Source organism: Otolemur garnettii, unplaced genomic scaffold (assembly GCF_000181295.1).
Source record: "Otolemur garnettii isolate 467f Iridium unplaced genomic scaffold, OtoGar3 scaffold00009, whole genome shotgun sequence".
Classification (NCBI taxonomy): Eukaryota; Metazoa; Chordata; class Mammalia; order Primates; family Galagidae; genus Otolemur; species Otolemur garnettii.
The window spans coordinates 691,840-694,337 of record NW_003852404.1 but is presented as its reverse complement, the minus strand read 5'-3'; positions in this window follow the sequence as shown (position 1 = coordinate 694,337).

The window sequence follows — 2,498 nt, the reverse complement described above, 5'->3', positions numbered from 1 at the left end:
GACACAAGCTACCAAAACCTGTGGGATACTGCAAAAGCAGTTCTGAGAGGAAAATTTATCACTTTCGATGCCTACATTCGAAAAACAGAAAGAGAGGGCATCAACAAAGTCACAAGCCATCTTATGGAATTGGAAAAAGAAGAACAATCTAAGCCTAAATCCAATAGAAGAAAAGAAATATCCAAAATTAAATCAGAGATCAGTGAAATTGAAAACAAAAGAATCATTCAGAAAATTAATGAAATAAGGAGTTGTTTTTTTGAAAAAACAAATAAAATTGATAAACCTTTGGCCAGACTAACTAGAAATAGAAAAGTAAAATCTCTAGTAACCTCAATCCGAAATGGTAAAAGGGAAATAACAACTGATGCCACAGAGATACAAGAGATTATCTCTGAATACTACCAGAAACTCTATGCCCAGAAATTTGACAATGTGAAGGAGATGGATAAATATTTGTAATCACACCCTCTCCTTAGACTTAGCCAGGAAGAAGTAGAGCTCCTGAACAGACCAATTTCAAGCACTGAGATCAAAGAAACAATAAAAAATCTTCCAACAAAAAAATGCCCTGGTCCAGGTGACTTCACACCAGAATTCTATCAAACCTTCAAAGAAGAGCTTATTCCAGGGGCGGAGCCAAGATGGCGGACTGCAGCCAGCTTTTCACAGAAGCTTGCATCTAGAAGGAGGCTGAAAGGACAGAAGCTTAGCAAATTAGCTGATGGTTTGGAGCAGAGACAAGAGAGAAGATTGAAGAGTGCACTTCAACCTTTCTGAGGCAAGCTGCGACCCCAAAAATACAACCAAAAGGTATAAAATCCACCACCAAGTGGATGGGAGTCCCCTCCCCCACAACAAGGGCTCACAGTTTACTCCATGCAAACAAGCGAGCAGAGTTCAAACTTCCTCCCACTCTATTCCACGGGAGAGACCCCCTAAAAACTGGACCTCCTACCCCTGCTGGCATGCCACGGCACCCTCTGGCCAGACATAAAACTGTAAAACTGTATAAATCTGTATATATTCCCCACCTGTAACATTGAACTCCGAGGAGTCCTCACCCACCCACTCCGAGATCTGGAGGTTTATTACCTATGGAGTCCTGATTCTTGGGCATCTCCTTGAGAGAAGTGGAGGGGGAAAGGGCTGGTGTTGTTCTGTGCTGACTGTGGTGCGGGCGTGAGGAGAGGAGAGTCAGCTCGGGGGACTCCAGTGCAGAAATGGTGGTATCCCGAGCAACACGCCATCCTGGACAGCAGCCACAGGCAGGGCGGACTTAACTTTCTTGGGTGGAGCGCCAGCCCTCAGGGGGCTAATGCGGCTGAGACAAAGGCAGTGGGCGGGCAGAGGCTAGAATTGACAATGGAGTTTAAAGCTGAATGCAACCTCTGATTTACAGAGAAATCTAGCTGGACAGAAGCCTAATTTAAACACGCAAGGCCCCCCTGCTGACCTCAGATTTCTGGCTGATTTTGCCAGGTAAACCCCGGGAGCAGTGGCCTACTGGAGAAAATAGGGCCACAGACCTGGGGGATTACAAGTGACTGGGTGCAAGGTGGGGAAGGAGGTATTAACCTTCCCCAAACTAACCCATTTGCCAGGTGGGTCCCTTTGCCCTCGCGGAGCACTGGAGCAAGTTATATCTGAACTGCAAGCAGACCCCTCTTATCTAGCTCCCAGAGACATTTGAACTCTTCCACCTAAAATGGGTGCTGACTGGGACAACTGATTTGGACCCCTCAAACCTGGTAGACCACCCAAGGACTATTCAAAGGGTCACCCCAGGTGTGTGGTTGAGGGAAGGTTTGAACTATATAAAACTGTAGATATTCTCCACCTGCAACATTGAACTCTGAGGAGTCGCCACCCACTCACTCTAAGGTTTGGAGAGAAACCTAACTGGACAGAAGCCTAATTTAAACACACAAGGCCCCCCTGCCAAACTCAGATTTCTGGCTGATTTTGCCAGGTAAACCCCGGGATCAGTGGCCTACTGGAGTGAATAGCTTCTCAGAACTGGGGGACCACAAGTGACTGGGTGTAAGATAGGGAAGGAGGTATTAACCTTCCCAGACTAACCCAGTTGCCGAGTGGGTCCCTTTGCTCTCACGGAGCTGGGCGGGCCACAAAACTGCTTGCTAGAGTTGCACGCCTCACGGGCAGCAGGCTCCTGCTCTGGGCAGGTCTAGTACCACTCGCTAGGACCACAGGTGTGCTGCAGGCGTCCCACAGGCAGAGGTGGAGAAATCCTCCAATCCAGGTAGACCAAAACAGCTTGTGAGAGACACACACACCCCACGGGGGCCAAGGGAGGTGTTCCCCACTCCAGGCTCCCAAGCTGGGCGGGCCTAGAACTGCTTGCTAGAGCCATGCTCACCCTGCAGGTGGTGGTGGAGGGGTCTACCACTCTTGGAGTGCCCAGAAATACTTGCTAGAGCCACATACGTCCCTCAGACAGAGGTGGAGGAGTCCCCCGCTCCAGGCTCCCGCACTGG